The sequence below is a fragment of the Macrosteles quadrilineatus genome, unplaced genomic scaffold, assembly GCF_028750875.1.
Source record: "Macrosteles quadrilineatus isolate MER2022 unplaced genomic scaffold, UCM_ALF_1.0 Scaffold_6__1_contigs__length_79288215, whole genome shotgun sequence".
In the NCBI taxonomy this organism is placed as follows: domain Eukaryota; kingdom Metazoa; phylum Arthropoda; class Insecta; order Hemiptera; family Cicadellidae; genus Macrosteles; species Macrosteles quadrilineatus.
Window position 1 is genome coordinate 38,640,175 of NW_026542599.1, and position 18,876 is coordinate 38,659,050.

An 18,876-nucleotide genomic window follows, 5' to 3' on the forward strand; every position below is an offset into this window, starting at 1 on the left:
ATGTGAACCAGATGGTGTTGTAGTAGCGGAGGGGAGGGGCAGTCTGACTGAGAGAGATGGAGCTCTTCTCATTGTTTTTAAATTTAAATTTATTGCGAAAAAATGTACGATCTTTTGTAGTATTTACATTTTATAATCGTAAGATACACACTAAAATATAATGAGATAGATTTAATATAAAATAGATTTGAAATGCTTTGAAGCAACACAATGCAATGTCTCGTTCGAGTAACGACAGAAATGTCATGATACCCAGACCACAATCAGTCATCCATGTCAGCTGAGTGTCACGTGACCACAGAGTGTGACGTCATAAGCCCACTAAGTGTGACATCGCTTACGTCACTAGCTACAGTACAGAGTGTAGCGTCACATGAAAAGATAAAAGTCGGTTAATAGTTTGTGAACTAAAATTGAGGGCACTATACTTATCAGATGCGAAATAAAAAAATAATGTAAAGTCTTACAAACTTTATATTTGGCATTACTTTAAACGTATTATTTAAAAAGAAACCATTTAGAATTGGATGAGATATTATAAGATATTTTCCGACATACTGCAGCGAAACATGCGGTGCTGGGCTCAAGTAGATCTTTCTCCTAGGGAGGAAAAATCGGCTGGGGTCGATGACGTCAACTGTACAGGTAAAAAAAACACGTCCTGCCAACAAGTTTGCTCTTGCAAATTTTGCATTATGAAGGAAATTAATTCCACAATACGGGCAAGTTTCTTAATCCACTCCTTGCTAATTTTACAAGCCCAGGCTTTGTCTACGAGGTTCCGGCCTAAAAAAAGTCACTTAAGCATTCCTATGCATATCTACTAGTCTTTCGTAATAAATTAATGAAAAAAATCCCATCATTAGGTCTATAATTGGTGTCTAGAAAAAGAATACTTTTAACATATCGGTAAATTGGCCTGAAGTTATTTGAAATCTGTCTCAAAAAGAATATATTATTTGTCAATCCCTATATAATTGATATTTTTTTACTGTATCACAAAAATTGTCTGACATAACTTTTCGGTATAGATTAAATTCATACCACTTCGATTAATATTGATACGTATACCGATGTGGGCGCGGAAACGATACTATCCTATTATTTTGTGTTTCTCGTCTACAATAAAAGTTTGACTGATATCTGGGTGTTTTTTGAAATGTTTAACGAGCTTCAGTTCCCTTTACGACCTTCTTTTGCCATGTTACGTTTAACCAAAATACATAAAATATACATAAATAATATCAGATAACATATCCATGTTTAGCTAAATATCTTATTTTATATTATGTGGTAGGTTTAATGCAGCTACCATAATATAGAAACAGCAAAATAAAGTAACCCACCATACTTGTGTATGTGTAACGTTCTTTTTAAGCATACTTAAGCAAAACATCAATAAAGCAACTGGCAATCTGTTATAACAGCGGGTTTGCTGTTACAGGGGGATTTTTCTATATTGCAAGTGAGTGCCAAATTAATTAACGGGCCAGGTTTGAAAGGAGTAAGGTATAAAGCACGGTTAATCATTGTTTCACTTTCAAAACTTCCTTACTGTACTTGTTGTAATAATTAGCAAACCTTTTTACACGCTATCGGAAAGCGTTATTCAAATTAAAATATTCTAGAAATGTTATTTTAACGCATAATTTCAGAAGACCTCTTGTTGATTCATAAAAAAATAGGCAACAGTAACCACAAACTGGAAATTATTATATTTTCTATCGATTTTAATCCTTCAAGCCTTTTACAAAACATTAAAATTGTGTAAAAAATGCTGTTATTTTTACATTTATTAAGATTTAAAAAATCATATACATGTTTTATATTTTTGGTTATTTGATTTCAAACATACATTTTATAATGGTAGCTGTATGCAAATATAAAAGTGTACCTTTGTCAAAGACTTTAATAATATGATCGACTTTCCTTTGAGAAACTAAGACAGCCTGAACATTGAAGAAAGTTGCTAGTTATAGTCTTATTTTATGCATAAAGGTAATAACTTACTTCCTAGTGGCGAAATAGAAATTTTTCATTTCAAAGAATCACAAATTTATCGAGCATTTAACTACATTAAGTTTAATTGAAAAGTTAAAAGAAAATTGAAAACCGCCAACGTAATGCTTGTTTTCGGTGACAGTATTGATGCTACAACATTTACATTTACCTAATAACTTCAAAATATTTATAATAAGATAATTCCTTTCCATTTTTTATATAGAATAAATATATTATAACACTCTTTTTATTATTTTTTTAGTTATTTCCAGCGGAATACTAATTAGATTGATTCACATACAATAATCAAGACAAGATAATAATGTTAATTCTATAAATATTCAACAACAACAAAATTTATATACAATATTATAAATTAAAACAACAAAAAAATGTGTGCATATAATAACCATTAACAAGTGATGTTGATCTTTCATTAATGATTTGAGCATGCGACAATATAAATAAATATTTCAAATTGTCAACAAATACATATAATTAATTGTCGAGCAAGTTTTAAATACTATAAATTGCCAACGAAAAAGATCATCTTTACAATGTTAAAAATGTTAAAAAGTACCTGCATTACAATATCATATCATTGTTGCTTGTTATTGGCTACAGAGCTCGTCAGTTGAGCCTTTCAGCATTTTCCTATTAACTGCTGTAGAACTGTCAGCGAAAAAGTCAGTGCTGTGTGAGACTTCGTTTCCAAGTTTCTGGTAAGAGATACCTACCTATATCGACGATCAACTATTTTAAATATCTGAAACCCATAACCAAATGATAGATGAGACCGAATGATAACCAATTAATGAGATATAAACATTGATATATTTGCCAAATGTTCTGAAGTAAGTAAATACTAGCTAAGTTATCCTAGGAGCGTCCCTTAACAAGTTATTGAAGGTAACAAATACCTGTAAAGTAGCATATCTTTCTCAATTTGCAATGAAAATGTAATATATCTGATTAGCTTCCTCCAACTAGATGCTACTTTGTTATCCTTTAATGTGTTTTCATGTTCATGAACCATGCCCTCGTGCCTGCACCCAGACTAACGAAAAGGAAGCGTGATCCATGCGCAGGCCCGAGGAGCGGCTCACAAAACTTTACTTAACAAAATGAGAACCATGGATGGAGGTTCAAGAACAACACGCCATTTGAGAGAAACGAGCTGTAATTAACCATTTAAAAGAATAACCCAACAATAATTAACAATAATACATGAATTAAATACTCTCAATTAAACTTTAAAAAATTTTGATACCACTCTGACCTACCAACTTACAAACATTAATTTAAAAAAAATTCAAAATAGGCTAATTTCAGTCAAAGTAAATTTAATCAGTTTTAACCTTTAAATTAACAAATTACAACAATGAAATATCTAATGACTCTTTTAATAAATTCATATCATGGTAACTATAGAAAATTTAGGGGCCCCAAAATTGAAATTTAATAGAATATGTAAAAAATTATAAAATCTAAAAAATCAACAAGTAGCCTAGGCTAAAGAATTTAAAATTTAAAAAGAATAACAATTAATAAACTATGTATAGGCCTATAACAAATAATAATTTTTAAATAGTCTCTTGGGTTGCCTTTTTTATAAATAAAATCAAAACATAACAACAGTGGGTAACTTGCGGTAGGGCGTATTCAGTTCAATGGTTCTGGGCAAGCAGCACCGGAGGGGGAAACGAGCATGACGGAAGAGGGGGGCCATGATCCAGGGGTGGCCAAGAGTAGTAGAATCCACTCCGTCAATGCTGATGCGGCTGCTACATGTTCCTCCTCACGGGCCCTGAGTAACAAACCCAGAAACACAGTAGTACCAGAAAGAGTTCAAGTCCATATCCGCAAAATTCACTGTCACACATTTCACTATTTTCACTGACTTCCAAAAATCCACAGATTAGGCTTAACATAATATTTTCAAAAAAAATTATAAATTTTTAAAAGGTTTATCTCTCTTTAACAGCTCTTTATCAATATAAAACATTTCAAACAATAACAATATTTTAAACATAACAATTAACAGGTTAAACAGTACAAGAATGGTAACATTAATTTGCGGTAACAATGTCAGCAGGCCAGACGGGTATATGACAGTGATAAATTTCACCAATAGAGAGAAAAAATTTAAATTGTCTGGTCCAAAGTGGCCAGAAGAACAAGTTAACAGAGAACAATTGACACTTAAACACAGAAAAATACTTTAAAATTGACAAAAAACGTTCCAAACAAAAATTTAGGCCTAACACAACGACTCATGTATTTTTGCTAATTTCTCCAAAAGTTGTGATCCGAATTTGTTCGGAATGGTCTTAAAAGCTGGGGGAAATGTTCCAGCAGCTTTTCCAGACCATCCCAAACCTTAACTCAAAGGCTGAAACCAGGGGCCTTCCAGGTTACCCAGTTCAAACCTGAATGAAAAGTTGCCAAACTAAAAATTACTGTAACTTTCTTAAAACTTGAGTAAAATGACTCAAACTTTCAGGGGAGCTTTAAGAGCAGTTAATTCAACTTAATTTAACTAGTTTGGCAAGGACAAGCAAAATAAAAGACTTTAACCTTACTTGACTGGGTAACACAAACTGAACATTTTACAAGACAAAACAACACTAAAAATTGTACGGGACACAGAAACAAAAGACTACCAGAAGTAGTAGCCTAAGACAATTACATTTACTGAGCAAAAATTGTAAGCCTAGGCCTACCACAAAACAGTCAGAAGGACCCAAAACTGACTTGGCAGTTTCTCTCAAATAGCGGCTTTCCAACAAACATTTCTCAGTCAATTCTAGGCCTAGCATTTCGGGCAAAGCCCTGAATTATACAAAACAACAGAGAACAGGGAAACTAACTATCAAAAGTCTTCCACGACCCCAAGACTAGGTTCCAGACCTAGTCTAACCATGTGCAGCTCCGGAACACTTTTCCAGTCCGCGGATCTCCAAGCTCCGCCGTGACAGGCGTCAAAAACCTCAGGATGCGGTGGGGACCTGACCACCGATGACACAACTTTGCAGCTCTCTTGTCCACAGCCGAACTGGCTGGATGAGCTTTACAAAACACCAAATCCCCCACCTGGAAAGGGTTGTCTACTCTACCACGATTGTGCTTCCTCCGGACCAATTCCCTAGCTCTGATCAAGTTTCTCCTGGCCGCTTGCCAAGTTGCCTTGACATCAGCCGCACCAGGAGGTGGCAGAAGGTCGCCAATTCCCCACACATTCGCTAACGGGTTGTTAGGCGGATAGCCTAGAAACAGCTCGAAAGGGACCGCCTTGTGACTCTCATGGTGAGCAGTATTGAAAGCAAACTGAAGCCAAGGGAGTTCCTGATCCCAGGTGGTCTGCTTGTCAGCATGGAAAGCTATGAGAGCGGAGCGAAGATTGCGATTGAACCTTTCAGCATGAGAAGGCTGTGGATAGTAAGGGGAAGTAGTCACATGGCGGATTCCGTGCCCAAAGCACATTCTTTTGAACAGATGGGAAACAAACTGTGTTCCGTTGTCGGAAACAATGGTGGTGGGTATTCCAAAATGTTGGAAGAGGTGAGTTCGAAGTACCTGCACGGTGAGCTGTGCAGTGGCATTCCTTAAGGGAAAAAGCCAACAAAACTTGGAGAAGGCATCCACACAAACAAGTAGGAACTTATTTCCTGACTTGCTACGCGGGAGAGGCCCTACATAGTCAATGAAAACCTTCTCCAAAGGTCTTTCCGCCACCTCAGATGACAACAAACCAAACTTAGAGTTTTGAGCGGGCTTGCTCAGTGAGCACGTTTGACAAGAACGCACCCTAGCAGCAAGATCCCGATCCATACCCTTCCAGATGAACATTTCCCTAACCTTCGCAATGGTCTTGTGGATACCTAGATGCCCACCCACAGGAGAAGAATGAAAATACTCAAAGACCATAGGGATTAGAAGACTAGGCAGCACAACTTTAGGTTTACCTCGCTGCCGAGCGCGACAGCAAAGGGCACCCTGGGACAGAAAATATGGGGGGTGGGCTCCCCCATTTTGAAGCTCACCAATGATCTTTGCCAGCTCAGGATCCTTCAGCTGATGGGGAATGAAATCAGAAAAGGCGAGTGGAAACTCCAAGAGCACGGCACAACCCGGTTGCTCTTGGTCAGGAGGAGGATCGTCGGGTGAATGGTACATCCTAGATAGTGTGTCCGCAATCACATTCTGAGTGCCTCGAACGTGTTGCACTTGGAACTTAAGGGACGATATTTGGACAACCCAACGACCAATTTTCCCAAGCTGGCGTGGATGTGCGAGAAGCCACGAGAGTGCCTGGTTGTCGGTTTCCAATAAAAACTCTTTGTGCTCCAAAAAGCGTCTGAATTTATTGACTCCAAACACGACAGCCAAACACTCGAGTTCATACACAGAAGAGCTTTTCTTTTCGCAGGGACTCAAAGTGCGTGAGGCGTACGCAATTGGCTGCCTAACACCATCCACCTCTTGTGACAACACAGCCGCAATAGCGACGGAGGAAGCATCTGTTTGCAAGACAAAGTTTTGATTGAAATCCGGCATCGCCAAAACAGGGGGCTGCATGATAGCCTCCTTGAGAAGGTCAAAAGACGTCTGCTGCGCTTCACCCCAGACAAACTGGGCGCCCTTCTTCCGAAGCTCATTGAGAGGAGCCGCCAATTCAGCAACATTGGGTATGAAGCGTCGGTAAAAACCTACCATGCCGATGAACCTAGCAATACCCTTGACATCTCTGGGAGGAGGAAACTCCCTGATAGCCTGGGTTCTAGCGGGGTCGATGCAGACGCCTCTATGAGAGATAAGATGACCAAGGAACGAAATTTCCGGCTTTGCAAAACTAACCTTGTCAGGATTCACGGTAAGGCCAGCCCTATTCAATCTACTCATGACTTCTTCAAGATGAATCAGGTGATCTTCGAAGCTCTCACTGTACACCAAGAGATCGTCGAGGTAATTGAACACAAACTTGAACTTGACATCATGAAAGATGGAATCAAGGAGTCTGGTGAGAGTCTGGGCCCCCACAGCAAGACCCATCGGAACTCTTGTGAACTGATACAAATTCCACGGAACGCAGAAAGCAGTGAGAGGTCGAGACTCAGGTTTCAAAGGAATCTGATGATAGGCCTGATTCAGATCAAAAACAGAAAAATACTTGGCCTTACCGAACCAATCAAACGCAGAATGCAAATCGGGGAGAGGCACAGAGTCGATTTCAATTTGCGCATTCAATTTGCGATAGTCCAAAACCATTCGGGACTTGCCATTGGGTTTTGGGACGAGAAAAGCTGGACTAGCGTAGCTCGAACGGGAAGGTTCAATGACACCATTTTCCAGAAGTTCGTCAATGATTTTTCTGAGAGTTTCCATTTTGGGTGGAGCTAATTTGTATGGGTGAGAGCGAACGGGACGGGTATCTGTTAGACGAATCTCGTACTCTAACAGGTTAGTGACTCCAAGCTTTGGCGTCAGCACATCTGGGAAACGAGAACACAAGGTTCTGATGGCTTCAGCCTCGCAAGTAGTCAGATGCCCTAACGGATCAATTGTTGGCTTGCTGGGTATCTCAGGCTCGACTACCGCAGCACCACCACCAATTTCATCAGCAAAAGATATTAATACCCGTCTCGCAAATCGGAAAAAACACTGACCTCTGCCTAAATCCAAAATTAGGCCAGTGTGCTTGATAAAATCCGCTCCCAAAATGACAGGGAAACAAAGGTCCTTAGCCACCCAAAAACTCCAAACCCAAGAAAAATGTTCAATTTTGAACTTGAAACGGGCTTCATAGATGATGGGAAGGGGTGAATTTGACGCAGTCCAGCAGATAGGGGTTTTTCGCTCAACTTGCTTGATAAGCCCAGACGATTCAAGTTTTTCAAAAAGGGACAAGGAAATGAGGCAACGGGCTGACCCAGAATCCACTAGGGCCTTCTGCACCGTGGAACCTATGAAGATGTTGAGACGTGGGCAAGTTGAGCGCGCCGCTTTCACGCCCATGGAAGCAAGGCCCGCAATCCCCCGCAGCAGAGGCTCGGTCACAGGCACAACACTCCCAGAAGGGGAGGCAACAGAAACATTAACTGACTTTAACTTAGACTTTGACTTACTTGAAAAAACTTTCGAATTATTGCCCTTTACATTATCACCAACAACCTCACAGGAAGGATTGGGCAAATTTTCCTCCTGTGAGCAAACTAGTTTTTTGGACCACGTCCAAAATTTCCACCTTGACGGCAATGCCGCCGAATGTGACCTGGTTGCCCACAACCAAAACAAACAACAGGTTGCCTCTGCCACTGCGGCGGTTCAGGACCCAACCCCACGGGTGCTACGACAGCATGATGACCAGCTAGGGGAAGATGCCCCGCCGCTTGGTCTCTCTGAAAATCAGCGTCCTGGACAGATCTCGAAAGGATGGAAAGTCTGTCCAGATCCGCAAAAGATGAAGGTCGTGGTGCAAAAACCAGACGGGAGCGTTCCTCAGGCTTCAACCCCTGAAGCACAATGTCAATGAGCTCAAGCTCACTGATCCCCAAACGCAAGACCCTTTCCACCGTGCGAATGTCCCCCACGTACTGGCTGAGAGACTCGGCTGGCTGCTGAGGACGAAAAACTCTCTCAACTTTCAGCTTCTCCATGACCCGACGGGGCATGAAAAGCTCCAAAACTTCTTTATGAAAAACATCAAAGGTGACGCCTCTGCGCAAACAATCAAGCAATCCGTCCCCCAACGGTTTCAGACAGTATGGAGCAATGAGTTCCATCAAAGTTGCGTCTGACATGCCAGGGTATTCACGCATGCGCAAAACACTCTCCAGAAAAAAACAAAGACCATTCACATCTAACCCGTCCACCGGCCGGAAACCACTCAGGACAGAGGCAAGGGGATGGGGAAGTTTGCCAAAGGAGTTAGAGATGGAAGGGGAACTATGAACTTGAGAAGGAAAGGAAGATGGGGACTGGACATTCAGCGTAGCCGCAGCCAAGGTGGACGTGTGAGAGGGGGACGGTGTGACATTTTCATTTGACATTTGAACATTCGCAGGCAACTGGAGCAGTGTACTTGGCGTAGGCGGAGCCTGGGGGGTACCCACTGGAGTCACAACTTCAACAACAGACTTTGGCAGAACTTCGTTTGAAATTTCCGAAGAACGGTTGTCTTCAAAAATTTCAACTTTCTCTTTGACAGACTCTCCTGCCTTAATACTCTCCAAAATACCTTCCAGCTCAAGGATTCTGGCCTCCACCCAACTCTTGTCTTCATCCTGGATTTCAGGTTGCCCTGAAACCAAGAGCAGACGCTTACGCCAGTGCGTCAGCTGTGTGATAGCCGAACCCTTAGTTGAGCCCATAGGCATACTACTCCAACTATTAATTTCCCCACTTAGCTCTTCCATCCTCTCTTTACATGCCTCCAGTTCCTCATCCAAACTGAGCGACTCAACCCAAGCTTGAGGCATGCTAGCAATTTGTCTGAACTGTGTACGCAAAGTGCGTACATCAGTTCCAGGAGTCTCCCCCCGGGACCGCACCTCGTACACCAGCTCCGGCTTCCTCAAATATTCCGGCACAATTGACGCCATACCGAGTCTCAACCAGCACTTGACTCAAAACAACAGCCAACAAAATTTTTTTACAAAACAAACACAGAAATTTAATTCCTAAGGCTTCTGGACGTTGATGCCTGCGCACCTGATGGGGCCCAAAAGAAGAACCTGCCCATTCATACCGCAAGTACCGCAAGAAAACAACAACAAATGACCCACGAACGTACACACACACAAACATACACCGATACATACACTAGACACTTGTGTGATGGGGTATACACACAAACCTTTTTTTTTTTTTTTTTTTTTTTGACACATGACCATGCTTTGGACACTCTTGCTCCAGAAGGATGCAAGTCATTACCACCGATTCCACCCGGTGCCTCGGCCAAAGGGCGAGCTCCTAATAAAATGTGTTTACGCCCCACCACAACAACAACAAGACCCTTTTCCAAAACTGCCAGGCCAGAACATTTCCAAGAAACCAATCCATCCACGGCTCTTAAAAAAAAACAGAACGTGGACAGTGATCGCATCTCTAAGTATCCGAGTCGTGAAACCAAGTTTCACGACAAGGCACCCAGGACGCAACCAACAAACCACGCTCTGCTACCAGATGAACCATGCCCTCGTGCCTGCACCCAGACTAACGAAAAGGAAGCGTGATCCATGCGCAGGCCCGAGGAGCGGCTCACAAAACTTTACTTAACAAAATGAGAACCATGGATGGAGGTTCAAGAACAACACGCCATTTGAGAGAAATGAGCTGTAATTAACCATTTAAAAGAATAACCCAACAATAATTAACAATAATACATGAATTAAATACTCTCAATTAAACTTTAAAAAATTTTGATACCACTCTGACCTACCAACTTACAAACATTAATTTAAAAAAAATTCAAAATAGGCTAATTTCAGTCAAAGTAATTTTAATCAGTTTTAACCTTTAAATTAACAAATTACAACAATGAAATATCTAATGACTCTTTTATAAATTCATATCATGGTAACTATAGAAAATTTAGGGGCCCCAAAATTGAAATTTAATAGAATATGTAAAAAATTATAAAATCTAAAAAATCAACAAGTAGCCTAGGCTAAAGAATTTAAAATTTAAAAAGAATAACAATTAATAAACTATGTATAGGCCTATAACAAATAATAATTTTTAAATAGTCTCTTGGGTTGCCTTTTTTATAAATAAAATCAAAACATAACAACAGTGGGTAACTTGCGGTAGGGCGTATTCAGTTCAATGGTTCTGGGCAAGCAGCACCGGAGGGGGAAACGAGCATGACGGAAGAGGGGGGCCATGATCCAGGGGTGGCCAAGAGTAGTAGAATCCACTCCGTCAATGCTGATGCGGCTGCTACATGTTCCTCCTCACGGGCCCTGAGTAACAAACCCAGAAACACAGTAGTACCAGAAAGAGTTCAAGTCCATATCCGCAAAATTCACTGTCACACATTTCACTATTTTCACTGACTTCCAAAAATCCACAGATTAGGCTTAACATAATATTTTCAAAAAAAATTATAAATTTTTAAAAGGTTTATCTCTCTTTAACAGCTCTTTATCAATATAAAACATTTCAAACAATAACAATATTTTAAACATAACAATTAACAGGTTAAACAGTACAAGAATGGTAACATTAATTTGCGGTAACAATGTCAGCAGGCCAGACGGGTATATGACAGTGATAAATTTCACCAATAGAGAGAAAAAATTTAAATTGTCTGGTCCAAAGTGGCCAGAAGAACAAGTTAACAGAGAACAATTGACACTTAAACACAGAAAAATACTTTAAAATTGACAAAAAACGTTCCAAACAAAAATTTAGGCCTAACACAACGACTCATGTATTTTTGCTAATTTCTCCAAAAGTTGTGATCCGAATTTGTTCGGAATGGTCTTAAAAGCTGGGGGAAATGTTCCAGCAGCTTTTCCAGACCATCCCAAACCTTAACTCAAAGGCTGAAACCAGGGGCCTTCCAGGTTACCCAGTTCAAACCTGAATGAAAAGTTGCCAAACTAAAAATTACTGTAACTTTCTTAAAACTTGAGTAAAATGACTCAAACTTTCAGGGGAGCTTTAAGAGCAGTTAATTCAACTTAATTTAACTAGTTTGGCAAGGACAAGCAAAATAAAAGACTTTAACCTTACTTGACTGGGTAACACAAACTGAACATTTTACAAGACAAAACAACACCAAAAATTGTACGGGACACAGAAACAAAAGACTACCAGAAGTAGTAGCCTAAGACAATTACATTTACTGAGCAAAAATTGTAAGCCTAGGCCTACCACAAAACAGTCAGAAGGACCCAAAACTGACTTGGCAGTTTCTCTCAAATAGCGGCTTTCCAACAAACATTTCTCAGTCAATTCTAGGCCTAGCATTTCGGGCAAAGCCCTGAATTATACAAAACAACAGAGAACAGGGAAACTAACTATCAAAAGTCTTCCACGACCCCAAGACTAGGTTCCAGACCTAGTCTAACCATGTGCAGCTAACCTAACTTTAGAAAAATGTGAAAAACTCACCCAAAAGGCGCGCGTGGCGCACTTGAACTACTCCATAACCTCGCAGACTAAGCACAAATTAAAAAACATAATTGACTTTGCATAAAACATGTGCCAAAAGGGCGATGTAAAACGATGGAAAAATGTCTGCGAGGTTAACTAGTTGATTGTCACGCAACCTCTGAAGAGCTTGGCGGTGGGAGTAATAAGAACAAAAACCCACAGCCTTGTTCGGGGTCGTGGAGTGACAACGAAACACTGAACTAGCCTACTATAAAAAAAACACTTGAACCATTGATCATGAGTCGTGACATTCGCCCGGTGGAAATAGTCACGGCTCTTAATGTGTCCTATCAGATATAATATCCAATAAGATTGAAGATGTTTCATATAAGCTGGTTTATCTCATGTGCAATTGAAATAGCTCACAAGAGATTGTGTAGACAGCTCGTTTAAATCTTATAATTATAATTTATCATGGCAATGCACAAACAAACAAAATCTTAATGATCTTAAGTTGTAAGAATAAGTAAAATGTGAATTTAATATATTTATTTACCGAGACAAAAGGAACATAGTAAAAACACTAGTTGCTATTAGAAATTAAGAAATTTCCAGCTTTGTGATAAAAAGTAATTCAATAATTATTCTTTCGTTTTGATAGAGTAAACTGTTGAGTATCCAGGCACAATGTCACACTTTAAATGCAAATGTGGCATTTGCCTCAGAAAATAAATCCACAATTGATGGCACGTATTTGAGTAAAAAAAGTAAATGGATCTGAATTTATTAATCCTAGGCACCTAAGCATGGCATTTTGAGAGATGTTAATTCAAAGCAGTAACTTCAAAAGGATGTGCATCACATCAAAACTCGGATAGAAGTAATAAATTCCTACAACTTTAGTTCCTCTTCATCTCATATGTTAACTGTTCTTTTTAACTCAAAATCAAAAATTCTTTTTACTACTGTGGTGATTTGAACTTAATTCTTCTCATTTTACTTGAATAGTGTTATTAGGTTGTTGTTTGCGAAAACCCACTAAGTTTGAACAGTAATCTTTTTATCGAACTGTTACAAAAGGAATACAAAATATTTTATTGACAATTACGTATTAGTATATATTTATTGTTAAGCAGCACAATTTGTATACATTACTGAAACAAGTAATAATTCACTCTCTTCCATAATCTCGTCAAAGGAATTTTACTAGGGTACAGATTGCTACAAGAACCAAGCTTTGACAAACTTTACCTTTGAGAGTATTTAATAAGCTGAAGATCTTTGATACTAAAGAAATATTTACCGTGTCGTCTGTGAGGTTCTTTTGATATGAAGTCCCAAGATAAAAAAATTTACGACAGTTCCCACCGTAAGAAACAGTTATTAAATAAAGTATTGTTAAAGTAAGCAGGTATATGTGCTTCCTAAACGGAATATCAAGAGAACAAACAGACAATAATATGCTAAAATCTGACAAAGGAACGATTATTTTTCGGGTTTTTTTTATTATACTGTAGGTACTTTTCAATCAACGAAAGGGTATCTTTATATGACTATTCCCATGTAAATGCCAACAATCAACCTCTGTATAAAGAGATATATTAACCCTCCAATGATAATGGTATGCATATAAACCCTTTTATATTCCAAGGGCTAATCTATAATTGATATGCTTGTGGGTCATTACAATTTTAAAATAAACGTTAATGTTTTTTTTATGAATAAGAAAAAATCTTGACTGCTTATAAGTGTGTAGTAACAGATTTTAGTAACGAAATAATAGTTTATCATTCTTATTCACTGTTTGTAGTTACGAACAGAAAAGTACAGTTTTAAAGATAGTTTATTAGTCCCTGTGTACAAATTTCTTACAGTTGGTAACCCTGTAGCTGAAAAACTATATTGATTTGAATCACCTACTGCGATGTAATAGGTATTATGGATTAAACATGTTTTTCAAGAAAAACTGATAGTAATAATCAGATATTTTTTGTAAATATGATAATTCTTTTTTGAAACTGATTCATACTTACAATATACCAGGCAAGTCTTGGTTTTCTAGGCTATCTTATGCTTAATACTACACGACAATAGTATATGAATTTTGTATGATCTATTTAAGCTGCTAACTACTTATTAGTAAGATATGATCTAAATATACAAATACTTTTAGAACTAGTCATGCCATTACAGATAGCAATAAAATGCACAGACAACTTTAACCTGAAACTATTAATTGAAATAACACTACAGACTTGTTCTTTAGGGTTCGAACGCGTCACAGACATAATGCTTAAGACTAGGCACTGATGTTTCAGCACATCATATCATGCTCATCATATTTTTGATTTTGAATTGATAATTATGACGTATTTCCGGGCGAGGCGTTCGGAAAATACGCGAGTCCGGTTTTGACCCGGTTGCCGGATAGCTAGTCACGCTGGGTTGCGGTTCCAGGGGTCGAAATGTCTAACGAATCGACAGTAAAGGGCGAACTAATAACCTGAAAAGAGAACGGATGGCTCAGACAAAGGGTATGAGATATAAAATCTCCAACAATCGAACCCACGTTATCATCATTGCCATATTTGTTCTCTATATGGAAAGAAAGGTGCGCTGCGGGCGAACCACAGTTCGGGACGGAGTGCTGTGGGCGAACCACAGTTCGGGACGGATTGCTGTGGGCGAACCACAGTTAGGACGGATCGCTGTGGGCGAACCACAGTTAGGACGGATACGTCGATCTTGGGGAACGGGAAGAAGCTAAGCTGCAAAATATGATTATTTCACACCAACACCTACAATGCAGTTAAATAAAAACACGCTCACACTAGTAATCGCTAAAACTACAATCACCTAAAATACCGTTATTCAAGACACACGTATTATAATAGTCACTACTATACTGCAACACCTGAAATATAGTTATATAAAGCACACAAATATTAGTAACCTATTTACACATGCTGTGGGCAAACCACAGTTAGGGATCAGGGAGTGCTGTGGGCGGACCATAGGTTATTATTGCTAAGAGCTGTGGGCGAACCACAGGGAAATATCGCTAAATACAGCTAAATGCTGTGGGTGAACCACAGGGAATTATCGCTAACTATGACTAATTTCCGTGGGCGAACCACAGAAGATTAAAGCTAACTAAAGCTAATTGCCGTGGGCGAACCACAAAGATCAAAGCTAACTATAGCTACGTGCTGCGGGCGAACCACAGGGAAAGGTAATTATCACTAACTATAACTAATTGCTGTGGGCGAACCACAGGGAATTATCGCTAGCTAAAGCTAGGTGCTGTGGGCGAACCACAGGGAATTATCGCTAACTACGACTAAATGCTGTGGGCGAACCACAGGAATTATCGCTAACTACGACTAAATGCTGTGGGCGAACCACAGGGTATTATCGCTAACTAAAGCTAATTGCTGTGGGCGAACCACAGGGAATTATCGCTAATTACGACTAAATGCTGTGGGCGAACCACAGGGTATTATCGCTAACTAAAGCTAATTGCTGTGGGCGAACCACAGGTAGGATCGGAGGATGCTGCGGGCGAACCACAGTTAAGGATGGTTTACACAGATATTTACACAGATCACACAAATAAGCTAGTATCTCGATTATTCCATCAGATCACACGTCTTGATCTCACACAGTATTTACGTGTTTAAACTACAGATAATTCGTCACACAAAACGTTAGATATCTTCGGTTATAATCGTTCAGTTAATAATTTAAAACCACACAACACACAACACACAGTAAATATGACTACAACAGCTAAATGGTTTCCTCCTATATTGAAGGATGAGAGTGATTGTAAATTTCTATGAACGTAATTATTGTTCAATCGAGTTCAATTACTATAACTACATGTAAACGTATCGAATTATGTGAGTGACAAAATGTCAATGTATGTCTGCAATGCGATCAATGTTAAATATACTGAACAATTAGCGCAAGTAAGTTTTACGTTAAGCTGACTTTAACAGAATACTCAATAAAACTTTATCTTGTACTAGACTTGAACAAATGGTACGACAAATGTCTATTTCAAAGCAAGGTGATGACTACCTTATACAGAGTCGTCGTACTTGGTCCTCGGAGACCCGTGCGTGGTTGACAGTCGTCTGTCTCGTGCCCTCGTAGTGGGTATGGGTCGGCTCCCTGACTCGACTGTCAGGTAACGTGAAGTCAGCTCTCTCGTGTCCTGGCCTCGACTGTCTCTAGGAGCTGCGTGTGGTGCAACGGCCGGGGACGACGCTTGTGCGCATGTCCAGTTGGGCATGCGCAGAGCGCCCGGCGCTGTGCGAATGGAAGCCGCCGACTCAAACGTTGGAGGGATTTACAAATTTACATTTGTGACATTGCATTGGTGCTAAATCGGCTCCTTATACAAAAAAAATTCATGGCGAAATTTAACATGTTACATAATGAACTGTTTTACTTAATTCATTTCAGTTGGAATTGTTGCAAATCGTCAGGGATAGTACATGAAATTAATACTAATCCATGATAAAGTTATTCATGCTTTAAACAATTACATACATAATAAGTAAATGTAAACTGAAAATAGCATTTTAATAGGAGAACACTTCAATATATCACCTTATTTTCCTCACTTTTATGAAAGGCTTGTTCGCTTTAAATTGAGATTTCTATTGTATTCAAACATTAACCTAAAGCACAAATTAAGCTTACAACAACGCAATATCTTTGTAAGGTTTTAATTAAACCCTCTTATAAGTGGCTCTATACATTTTCTCTTTTAGTTAGACAATCCGTAAAATGTTATGATTCCAGCACCGAACCCGAGTAATGAGGTAACTAAGGATTGGATATTTAGTATGAAATAATATTTATACAACTATTTCACCTCAATTTGATGTATTCTATTTTATACTGTATTAAAGGTTTGGTGAAGCAGTAAAAACGTGACAGATAATCACCTTTTTATCGCACTAAAATACATGTTCAATACATCGATATATGGTGAAAGCTATCGTGGGAAGCAAAAGACTTTGGAGGTTGCTAAAAGAATGGGATTTTTACGACATGAAAACTTGAAATCTCTTATTCCAAGTGACAGCTGCCAAACCACATGAAATAAAACTTCTCAAACCGGAAATATCAGTTGCTTCCATAAAACATCACTTTATACTTGAAAGTTTTCAGAAGTTTTTCATCTTGTGTTGAAGGATTGGCATGTGCGTTTACACTCTGCGTCTTATCGAATTTGGTCTAAAAGTTTATATATAATATTTTAATCTAAAATATGATATAATTTCGTTCAAACGCTTAAAAAAATATGATTACTTACAAAACCTAGTGTACACTTTTTTTAGACCATTTTTAGAACAATAAAGGTTTAGCAACTAAAATATATGACGCCACTGTACACGTAGTAAGCGAATTTAGAATGCATTGCTGCTAAAGAATAAAAATCTTTCTTATTTTCATAATTCATTCTTAAGCTTGTTTGATTTTGATAACCAATTAAGTTGTATTGTAACCAAAGAGAGTTATATTATAATCTGTTTAACGTTCATATTTTTGATAAAAATATATTTGTGTTTACATTTAAACTAAACATTTTAATTAAATTCCGTCTTATATATTACAACATTACAATTGTGAAACAGTATTTACATATTTTTCCTAACAATATAAATTTATATTTTTTACTACTAAAAATAACAGTAAAAATAATGGTCATAAAATTACTATATTACTTTTTTTACATGAGCACTAGTACTACTAGGGTTCTAAGTAAAACTTATTATTGACTTCGTCATAAAGAATATACTTTAGTTTTATACATGATAAAACACTTTGTGCAGAAGTTGGAATATTGTGGCTCCGTAGGGAAGTAGGATGTAAGTGCTTTACTGGCATAAATCAGTTTATTTATACTTATTCTGATCTTATATTGTTTAGAGCGATAGGATAATGTATTTATTCATCAAAAGGTTTACTATTTCTATTGCAACATTATTCCATCGAGTAACGAGAGACAATATCAAAATATCCCACATGAACAATATAGTTGTCTTATACACGTCAAAGTGAATGAATTAATAAATATAATAAATTGTAATGATGTCAGTAATAATTATTACTATTGAGAGCCAGGAAGTATATGGAGTGACCTACATTTTTGATATTGTTATTGATCTATGGATCACTCCTCAAATTCCTCTTCTAATGCAAAAAAGATATTTTTTTGAATATTTTTTTATTATTTATTCTATTTGTGGACATAAAGATAAAATTAGAGCTGTATTGATAATGCTAATTAAATAAAAATATATTTAATGTTTTGGCTCATCACTTTAAATTGTCACAATAATATTACAACATACAATAATACTACAAAATAATGTAAAAACGAGTGTAACTGATTTAAATTCGATTTATGAAAAAAAAGTCACCGACAAGTAAAAATACGTAGACTATGAAAATTAACAGCATTACATCAAATGTTTGACTAAACGTAACTTAAACAATCAATATTGTTTACCAATGCAGTAATTGTGTTGAAATATGTCAAATATCCTTTAACTGAGCTTTGGAGCGTTTATTAATTAATTATGTGTTTGTGTGTGTTTGTATATAAATGACCATAGCCCTAATTGCAAGGGAATAATACATTCCGGACCGAATAATTCTGCTTGATTTTTAGCAAAATTCCCAAATAGGGAATAAGCTATTGACGTGAGTCTCATTATTAGACTTAACCCAGGATAGATTTACTTTTTTATATGC